Source organism: Echinops telfairi, unplaced genomic scaffold (assembly GCF_000313985.2).
Source record: "Echinops telfairi isolate 266 unplaced genomic scaffold, ASM31398v2 ScPeMD7_3509;HRSCAF=4178, whole genome shotgun sequence".
Classification (NCBI taxonomy): Eukaryota; Metazoa; Chordata; class Mammalia; order Afrosoricida; family Tenrecidae; genus Echinops; species Echinops telfairi.
This window is the reverse complement of record NW_022107407.1, coordinates 16,732,433-16,742,916: the sequence shown is the minus strand read 5'-3', so window position 1 is coordinate 16,742,916 and position 10,484 is coordinate 16,732,433. Positions and strand designations below refer to the sequence as shown.

The window sequence follows — 10,484 nt, the reverse complement described above, 5'->3', positions numbered from 1 at the left end:
CTCCAAGAGGTAGCTTGGTAAAAAGAATGGATGATCCTGGCAGGCCACCTGAGGGAGTTTTTCGGTGGCTGTGCCCTTGTCGTCAGGAGCAGCAGCCTAGAGAGCTGAACCTGATGGGAGCCGAGACCACGTGGCTGCTTGGAGCGCTGCCTCAAAGGCTTTGCATAATGGGAGATAATCCAGACCAAAGGCCTAGAAAGATGGCAACTTGCATCTGGGGAGAAGATGGAGGATTTTAAAATTGGCAATCTGCTTGGTGAGGGAACATTTGCTGGTATCCACAGGTTTCAAACCGCTCATACTGGTTTGAAAGTTGCAATCAGAATGATGGAGAGATAAGAAAGCCGCGTGCAAAGCTTGGATGGTACCAGAGAGGGCAAGACGTGTGAGAAACACATTGTTCATTGAAGCATCCTTCTGTCATGGAGCGCTATAACTATTTTGAAGATGGCCACGGTGTGTACCTGGTATCAGAAATGTGCCCTCATGGAGAAATGAGCAGATATCTGAGGAACAGGATGAAACCCTTCTGAGAAAATGAAGCTCCACGCTTCATGGATTAGATTCCCACCAGAATGCTGTACCTTCATCCTCCTGGTATCTTACCCCGGGACCTCCCACTTTCGAACATCTGACTTACACGGAATAGGAGCATCAAGATTGCAGATTGTGGTTTGGCAACTCAAGTGAAAATGGCACCGGACAAATATCATAGTTTTTACCTGGAACTTCTAATGACATTTCACCAGAAATTGCAACTCGAAGTGCACGTGGACTTGAATCTGATGTTTGGTCCTTGGGCTGGATGTTTGAAGCATGACTTATTGGGAGACCACCTTTTGACACTGAGACAGTCTAGAACACGCTTGATAGAGTGGTGCTGGCAGATCATGAGGTGCCACGTTTTTTGACACAGAGTCCAAAGGACCTTGTTCACCAGTCACTTCGTAGAAATCCAGCAGATCATTTAAATCTGTCTTCGGTATTGGACCATTCTTTTATGTCCCAGAATTCTTCAAAAGGCAAAGATTTGGGAACCACAGAAGACGCAATTGATAGTGAACAAGCCACCATTTGTACTGCCGCTACAGTTTCTTCCATATTAGCAAAAGTGGTAGTTTATTTGATAGGAGAAGACTGTGATTGGTCAGCCACTCCCAAATAAACATCCAAAGACTAAAAATCCAAGTGATTTTTCTTCTTTGGGAGATGGAAGTAGCTTTTATACCCAGTGGGGAAATCAAGAACAAGAAAGTAGCAAGATTAGAGGAGGAGGAAGGCAAGATGCAGAAGAAAGGCCGCCTTCTCAATACCTTCACAGAGCCCATTCCTCTGATAGCTCGGGCACGTCTGGTGGTCCATCTCCTGCAAAATCACACGCAATGGAGCAACGGTTGCTCGGTAGAAATGTTTTCAAAGTCTAAAAGATCAAGTGTAGATGAGAATGAAGAGAGAGACTCCCTGACAAATAGCACTGCCAATATCTTTCACTTTTTTCCTTCACTTCTTTAAAGAAAAAAACGTTCAATATTTCTGCATCTTTTGAAAGACCTGACAATGACCAAGCACTGTCCGATCATCTTGGTCCAAGAAAAAAAAAAATCCTTCCACTTTCAGACCAGACATCTCAGACTGAAATGACACAACAGTGGTTTGGGAATCCACAACTTAGTGCTCATTTAAGAGAACCTACTGAACACCACGGCAAACCCCCAAACAGAGATTTCCAAGGGCATCCAGATTTCCAGAAAGACACACCAAGAAATGCATGGAATAATAGAAGAGCCACAAAGAACCCAGATGGTTCGGACAGTGCACATTCTGTAAAACAGCTGAATCCCCTGAAAATGTGTATATGCCTGCACTAAGATCATTCAGCAAAAACCCGTGTTTGGATATGACCCTCTTCCTGAACAAAGCAAGACTAGGGTTTTGGAGGCCCCATCCGGTTATCCGCAACATACATTTTGAAGCATTACCTCTCCTTTGATTGCTCACAGATGAAAGCCAATCAGAAAACCAAAAGGGCTGTGGTGAGCCCACATGATTCAGACGAGAAGTATGCGTGGAGCTTCTAAAAGAGTATGCATCTCAAGGAGATGTGAAAGAAGTTCTTCAACTATCTAGTGATGGGAATATGATCACTATGTATTATCCACATGATGGAAGAGGTTTTCCTCTTGTTGACAGACCGCCCCCACTTACTGACGTCATCAGTAGGTACAGCTTTGACAAGTTGCCAGAAAAGTGCTGGGAAAAATATTAATATGCTTCAAGATTTGTTCAGCTTGCAAGATCTAAATCACCTATTTCACAAAATATGCTAAATGTATTTTGATGGAGAATTCCCCTGGTGCTGATTTTGAAGTTTGCTTTTATGGTGGAGCAAAAAATACACAAAAGTGAAGATTTAATTCAGGTGATTGCGAAGACTGGAAAATCTTACACCTTGAAAGGTGAAAGAGAAGTTAATAGCTTGAAAGAGGAAATGACAGCGTATTTGGACCATGCCAGTGAGAGTCATCGTCCTTGTTTAGCATTGTTTCAGGAGAGGAAAAGAACAATGGAAGTGCTCCCTCTCCCCCAACAATGACAGGAAGAAAACTTGGCAGCACTCCTTCACCTCAGTCTTTATCACCAAATTACGCAATGAGAGGGGCTGTCTCCGAATACAGTGATGATGAATGGTGCTGACCAATACTTAATCCTGTTAGGGCCAATCATGAAGACAGTTGAACATACCACTGCAGCTTCTAGAACAAACATCTCTTCTTCGAGTTTAAAAAAACTTTGTCTTCTTAAATCAGCACAGCTTTTGAAATCTGTTTTTGTGAAAAATGTTGGTTGGGCTACACGGTTCACTAGTGGAGCTGGATGGGTTCCCTTTAAGGATGGATCCTTGTTAGTCATGCAGGCAGGAGGGTCTTCCATGAGTTCTTCTTCACCAAATGGTCAAACAAGTAGGTGTGGAAAAAATGAAAAATTACCCAGACATATCAAGCAGAAACAACAGTGTCTATCTTCCATTCTTTTGATGTTTTTTAATCCAACTCCTAGTTTTCATTAAGTGAAACCTCCTTTAATAGATATATAAAATTAATAAATAACTTTGTTGGCTTTCAAATAAATTGACTTATTTAATAGCTTTTTCCGAAAGCCTTTCTACTAAAGAGAATTTTAATCTGTGCCATAATGTATTCAAATCAGAGAACAAAGCAGAATGAAATTTTGAGTAAAATACACTAAGTCACAGAATAAAATATATTGGATACCTACCTTTGATCTTAGAACTTGCCCCCAAACTTATTGTGCTCACATATTTGTGCTGAACAATCTTCTAAATGCAAAATCAAATACGGTGTGTGATATTGGTAGTTTTATGATGTTTCCTATATCTCAGACATGTTGAGTATCATGATCAAAACTTGCTGGCATATTTTTTCATTTTTAAACATGTAAATAAAACATGTTTTTATGTTACAAGTTAACATATGTAAAAATGTATATGTTTTATATTTATTTTTGTAGCACCCGTTTCTGATGAAACATGTCTACAAATGCGTTATATAAAAAAGGATGATAAATGCAGTGTTAAGGTAAAGAAAAACAACTGATGATCTACTTCAGAACGATCACAGCTATTGAAACCCCTATGGAGAGCAGTTCTACTCAGAAATACAGTCTGAATCAAGTCAACAGCAATTGCCTTGGGTTTGGGGGCTGTGTGTGGCTCCACAGGACAAGGGATCTGAGAAGCTTGTTCTGAATGCCCCCCAGACTCCAGCCCATGTGCCTGCTCCCTTGGCTCATTGGGCGGTGCACCTTCCTGCCGTAATAAATCACAGCCAAGAAAGTGACTATGTGTTGGGTTCTATGAGTTTTTCAGATTATGGAGCCTGGGGCTGGTCTTGGAGATCACCAGTACCAACACCCCCAATACATACACCCCCAATTGGGTTCATAGCTTGTCCTTTATATAATATCATTTCTTCACATTAAAAAATCAGAACTGTAAGCCTCTCCTTTGCAGAAATATCACACACACACACACACACACACATATCCATAACAGCTATTCCTCCAGCAGGAACTTGAAAGAGTCAGCATTCTTTGGAAGTAGCCATAGGCCACTACAATGTTAATGAATGCAAAAGGGACACATGGAAAGGGGTGGGCCTGGCTGCTGGGGGCTGCTGATAGCATCTCTGGGAGGCTGGTCCTGAGTGGTTCTTCCACAGGTTGGGGCCATCATTTCGCTTTCCCAACGAGAGGGCCGTTAAAAAAACGAACATTTCCTGCATGCTCACACATTCTTTTTGTTTGTTTTGCTTTAAATAATTTTATTGCGGGCTCTTACAGCTCTTATAACAATCTATACATCAATTGTAACAAGCACATTTATACATATGTTGCCATCATTATTTTCTAAACATTTACATTCTATTTGAGCCCTTGGTATCAGCTCCTCTTTCCCCCCCCTCCCCAGCCCTCACGCCCCCTTACCCAACCCTCATGGGCCCTTAATAAACCATAAATTATTATTATTCATATCTTACACCAACCGCTGTCTCCCTTCCCCCATGTCCATGGGGTGGGGAGGGGTGTGCTGATAGGTGTCAATTATCACAATCAGTTCCCCTTCCTTCCCCCACTCGCCTCACCTTCCCCCTACTCTCCTGGTATCGCCACGCCCATTCCTGTGCCTGAAATCCTTGTGTCATGAGATCTTATGTCTTTTTATGTATTTTTAACACTTTTTTTTTTTTAACATTTTATTAGGGGCTCATACAACTGTTATCCCAATCCATACACACATCAATTGTGTAAAGCGCATTTGTACATTGTTTCTCACAACATTTTCTCTCCACCTAAACCCCCTACATTAGGTCCTCATTTTTCCCCTCCCTCCCCGCTCCCCCCTCCCTCATGAGCCCTTGATAGTTTATAAATGGGTATTTTGTCATATGGGGCTCTTACATCTCTTATATCACAATCCATACATTCATCCAGTGTGTCAAGCACATTTGCACATATGCCACCATCATCATCTTCAAAGCATTCTCTTCCCACTTGAGCCCCTGATATCAGCTCCCCGTTTCTTTCCCCTCCACCCCCACCTACCCTCCCTTATGAACCCTTGATAAGTTATAGATTATTATTTTCATATCTCACATCATCCTCCGTCGCCCCTCACCCACTTTTCCATTGCTCGTCCCCCTAGGAGGGGGTTATAGTTTGATCTTTGTGATTGATTCCCCCTTTCTCCCCCCACCCTCCCCTAATCCTCCTGCTATCTCTACTCTCCTTGTTGTCCCCGAGGGATTTATCTATCCTGGATTCCCTGTGTTGCAGGCTCTTATCTGTAGCAGTGTGCATGCTCTGGTCTAATCCAATTTGTAAGGTAGAACTGAGGTCACAATAGTGGGGGGAAGGAAGCACCAAAGAGATAAAGGAAAGTTTATACTGCACCCTGACTGGCTCATCTCTTCCCTGTGACCCTTCTTGAGGGGATGTCCAATTGTCTACAGATGGGCACTGGGTCTCCACTCTGTGCCCCCCTTCCCCCCACGCCCCCCATTCACCTTGGGTATGGTTTTATTCTGGGTCTTAGATGCCTGATACCGGATTCCATCAACACCTCATGATCATACAGGCTGGTGTGCTTCTTCCATGTGGGCTTTGTTGCTTCTGGGTAGGGGGGGAGCAGGGCACTAATCCACCCAAGGGGAGGGTATTGTTTATATCTCCACATGCCAGCATATACCAGAGAACCAACAGAGAGGTCTGTGGGGCTGGGCCCAATCCAGACTATGTGTATACTCCCCACCACCCCCCCCACCACCCCTCAGAAGAATGCACTTCAGAGGACAGCACTGGGACTACAGCTTGAGTAGAGTGGCGCATTGGATTAGAGCACACAGGAGAAACACAAAGGAATGGAGAGAGAGGAGAGGACATCCTGGCCCACCAAGCCCCAAGGAAGATGTTCCTGCTCCGAGCAGACAATGCATGGGCAAGACCATAGGGCTGACCCCACCATGGGATATGGTGTCCCTCACTGAACCATGACGCTGCTAGGGACAGCACTGAAGACATAGGGCAGGAATAGTGCATGGTCTGGCCCCCTCACACTGGGGGGAGGCACTGAGGGCATGCAGCAGAGCAGCAGGGGGAGCAGACTGATGAAACCCCCAGGGAATACCAAAATAGACTTTGAAGACAGAGTGTGGCACCCCATCAGACTCGACTGGAAAACACTCGTAAAGGCCAATAAACAAACCTGGAACTATTTATAGGCTTTTCCATTTTTGTTAGTTGCTTCCTTTTTGTTATTGTTATTTTGTTCTTGCTTTTTGCAGTTGTTGTTATTGTCTTGTTGGTTTTGACTTCCTTTGTTGTTTTACTTGGTTTTGCCTGGGTTTTGCACTTATTAATGTATCTGCATTAATCTGTATTTTGCACTTATTAATGTCTATCTGGATAAGATAGGCGGGATAAATAATTTGAAGATGAAAAGAACAGGACCAATGGTTCTGGGGGGATATGGGAAAAGGGGAGGTGGGAGAAAGGACAGGGACAAAACAACCACAACTGAACTAAAATCAATGGGAGGAAGGTCATAGGATGCCTAGTGGGGCTCAATCAAGGGCAATGTAGCAGCAGGGAATTACTAAGCCCAAATGAAGGCCGACCATGATGGTGGGAAAAGAGGGAAGTAAAATGGAAAGAGAGGAAAGAACCAGGAGGCAAAGGACATTTATAGAGGCCTAAATACAGGCATATACATATGTAAATATATATACAAAATGAGAGGGGAATAGAACTATGTAGTCATATCTATATGTTAACAATTAAGGTTACAGATGGACATTGGGCCTCAAGCAAGTACTCCCTCAACACAAGAACACGTTGTTCTAACAATTTGGCGTTTTGTGATGCTCATCTTTCCGACATGATTGCTGAAGACAAAATGGGTGCATAAGCAAATGTGGTGAAGAAAGCCGATGGTGCCCAGCTATCAAAAGATACAGTATCTGGGGTCTTAAAGGCTCACACATTCTTTTTTTAAAAATCATTTTATTGGGGGCTCATATAACTCTTATCACAATCCATACATACATCCATTGTCTCAAGCACATTTGTACATATGTTGCCATCATTGTTTTCAAAGCATTTTCTTTCTATTTGAGCCTTTGCTTTCAGCTCATTTTCCCCTCCATCCCCCTCCCGCTCTCCCTCATGAACCCTTGATACTTTGCAAATTATTATTATTTTTTCAGGTCTTGCACTGTCCGATGTCTCCCCCACCCCCTTGTCTGTTGTCCATCCCCCTGTGAGTAGGGGTAGGTCATTGTGATCGGTTCCCCCTTTCTTTTCCCACCTTCCCCTTCCCCTCCTGGTATGGCTACTCTCAATATTGGTCCCATGGAGTTGATCTGTCTTATATTCCCTGTGTTTCCAGCTCTTATCTATACCCATGTACATGCTCTGGACTAGCTGTATTTGTAAGGTAGAATTAGGGTCATGATAGGGGGGGAGGAAGCATTAAGGAATCAGAAGAACGTTGTTTGTTTCATGGGTGCTATACTGCACCCTGACTGGCCCATCTTCTTCCTATGACCCTTCTGTAAAGGGATGTCCCATTGCTTACAGATTGGCTTTGGGCCTCCACTCCACACTCCCCTCTTCATTCCCATTGTGATTTTTTGCTCTGGGTCTTTGATGCCTGATACCTGATCCCATCAACACCTCATGATTGCACAGGCTGGTGTGCTTCTTCCACGTGGGCTTTGTTGTTTCTCAGCTAGATGGCCACTTGTTGAGCTTCAAGCTTTTAAGACCATAGATGCTATATCTTTTGATAGCCAGGCACCATCAGCTTTCTTCACCACATTTGCTTATGCACCCACTTTGTCTTCAGCGATCGTGTTGGGAAGATGAGCATCTCAGAGCGCCAGATGATTAGAACAAAGTGTTCTTGTGTAAAGGGAGTACTTGAGTAGAGGCCCAATATCCATCTGCTTCCTTAGTACTAAACCTATAAATATATGTACATAGATCTATTTCCTCATCGTCATATATAAATACATTTACATATGTACATGCCTGAATTCAGACCTCTATAAGTACCCTTTGTCTCCTAGTTCTTTCCTCTATTTCCTTTTACTTTCCTCTTGTCCCACTATCATGTTCAGCCTTAATTTGGGTTTCATAATTCCTCGTGGTTACATTGCCCTTGATCAAGTCCTACCAGGCCTCCTACACCCTCCTTGCCATCGATTTTGGGTCACTTGTTGTTCCCTTGTTCCTGTGTTTGTTAATACACACTTCCTTTCCCCTGCCTCCCCTTCTCCTATGTCCCCCTGGAACTGTCGTTCTATTGTTCTCTCTTCTGCCTTGTTTATCCCACCTATCCCATCCAGATAGATAGCAGTGACAACAATATGCACAAACACAAGACTGAGCACACAAAAAAGAACAATAGAAAATAAAACAATAGCTATAACAACAACAACAACAACAACAACAAAAAGAAACGCCTATAAATAGTTCAAGGTCTATTTGTTGTCTTTTACGAGTGTTTTCCAGCTAAGTCTGATGTGGTGCCACACCCTGGCCCCACAGTCTGGTGTTCCCTGGGGACTTCATTGCTCTGCTCCCCTTGCTGCCCTGTTGCATGCCCCCAGCAACTCCCTTCGGTATGGTGGGGGTCAGAGTGGGCACAATTCCCACTGTGTGTCTCCAGTGTTGACCCTTGTGGTGCTATGGGTCGATGAGGAATGTTGTGTCTCATGGTGAGGCCGGTTCTATGGTCCTCTCTGTGCATTGGCTGTTCTGAGCAGAAATATTGTCCTCAGGGCTTAGTGGGCCAGGATGTGCTTCCCTCTTTTTTCCACCCCTCTTGTTTGCTCCTGTGTGCTCTGATCAGACACATCCCTCTCCTTGAGGTGTAGCTTCAGTGCTGTCCTCTGAAATGAAGTCTTCTGCGTTGAGGGGGGTCTGTCCACTTAGTTGGTAACGGGGCCGACCCATCAGGCCTCTCTATTGGTTCCCTGCTTCATGCCAGTGTGTTGTGTTCTTGTCTTGGAGCACCAGGTTGAAGTCTATGGAGATATAAACGACACCCTCCCCTTGGGTGGGTTAGGGAAAGGCTCACATTTTCTTAACGAGCCACATCTCCTACTGCACGACCTTTGCGTGCAAGTCAGCTTTTTGAGCAGCTGCAATGATTCTTGTCTGGCTTTAGGTTTTGCTGGACATGAAAAATATTCTCTAGGGGTCGTTCTTCCAGCAGGCCACCACTGCTCAGAAGGGTCTAATGTACTCACCCCCAGGGCAGAGGAGCCAAGCCCTGAGAGAATCCCAGTCAGTGATGTTTCCTGATAAATGCCAGGGGTTGTGTCCATAAGAGAGTGTTCCACCAGTTTCTTTTCAGGGGGCAGGGCCAGGGCCGGGACTGGGAGAGCTTAAATGGATTCCTACAGAGTCCATAGCTGGTGTATAGGATCCTGCTTCTCCCCACCCTGACCCCCACACAAGGGTGTAGGGGTGCTGGGAGAGAAGAAGGGAGAAGGAAAGGGCGGGGAGCTGCTGGAGACAGTTTTGACTCCCTGCACCCCCACGTGACAGAGTCACAGTGCTCCCCAGGGTTTCTCTGGCTGTGATACTTATGGAAGCAGACCGCCAGGTCTTTCTTGCTGCAGAGCGGGTTCAAACTGCCAGACACTTGGGTTAGCAGTTGAGTGTAACAGTTGGGGCCACCCTGAGACCTAGAGGATGAGGATTAAATGGAAGGGGAGGGAGTGAAAGGAAGAGGCCAGGGAAAGGGCAGTGCTCTTTGCAGCCTTGTCCCTCTTGCCATGAAAAAGCGTGTCCCCACTTCAACCTGGTGCTCCAAGATGTGAATGCAACATGCTGGCATGGAGTAGGGAGCCAGTGGAGAGATCTGAGGGGCCGGACCCCAATCCAAACTACGGGGACACCTGTCCCTCCGCCCAGAAGAATTTATTTCAGAGGACAGCACTGAAGCTACAGCTCAGGGAGAGGGACATGTCTGATCAGAGCACCTGGGAGCAAATGAAGGGGGAGGAAAAGAGAGTGGAGCACATCCTGACCCACCAATCCTTGAGGAGGATATTCCCGCTCAGAGCCCAATCCACGGAGAAGACCATATGGCCCCACTATGAGACACAACATCCCTCACTGACCCATAGCCCTACAAGGGACAACACTGGAGACACAGAGTGGGAATTCTGCCCGATTTGATCCTACCACACGGAGACAAAACAGTAAGGGCGTGCAACAGAACAGCAAGGAGAACAGAGCAACGAAGTCTCCTGGGAATACCAAAAATAGACTTTGGGGCCAGGGCTTGGTATCCCATCAGACTCTACCAAAAAACACTCCTAAAGGCCAACAAACAGTCCTTGAACTAACTACAGGCTTTTCTTTTTTGTTGTTGTTGTTTGTCATTCATTGACTTT

The 10,484-nt window shown here is 44.9% G+C and overlaps 1 pseudogene; it reads left to right on the top strand.

Annotated features, from left to right (window-relative positions):
• Positions 1 to 200: 200 nt before the first annotated feature.
• Positions 201 to 3,067, top strand: LOC101655458 (annotated as a pseudogene).
• Positions 3,068 to 10,484: the final 7,417 nt, after the last annotated feature.